We start from the raw sequence: 256 nt of genomic DNA on the forward strand, positions 1-256 counted from the left end.
GCCCGGCGGTGCTGGCTGGGGGGGTCTCCTCCAGCCACATTCCTGTGTGAAACGGGGCAGAGTGAAGGGGTTTTGGCTGTGGTGTGGCCTGGACTTGAGTCCCCCTCGCTGCGGGGTGAACCCATGGGTTTGCGCGGGGCTGCGTGTGGTTTGCAAGCGCAGGGGGTGCCAGCCGAGCCCCCCACCCTGAGCTGTGATCTGCCCCGAAACCCCCAGTACAACACCACAGCTCTGCTTGGCGGGGGGGGGCAGTGGC

The 256-nt window shown here is 67.6% G+C and overlaps 1 protein-coding gene across 1 annotated transcript in view; it reads left to right on the forward strand.

The window, feature by feature from the left end:
* The window catches only part of GFRA2 (GDNF family receptor alpha 2), a 13,253-nt gene that overhangs the window by 667 nt on the left and 12,330 nt on the right, over positions 1-256 (forward strand). The gene's annotated exons all lie outside the window — the stretch shown is intronic.

This window comes from Eurypyga helias, unplaced genomic scaffold (assembly GCF_000690775.1).
Source record: "Eurypyga helias isolate BGI_N326 unplaced genomic scaffold, ASM69077v1 scaffold8024, whole genome shotgun sequence".
Taxonomy (NCBI): Eukaryota; Metazoa; Chordata; class Aves; order Eurypygiformes; family Eurypygidae; genus Eurypyga; species Eurypyga helias.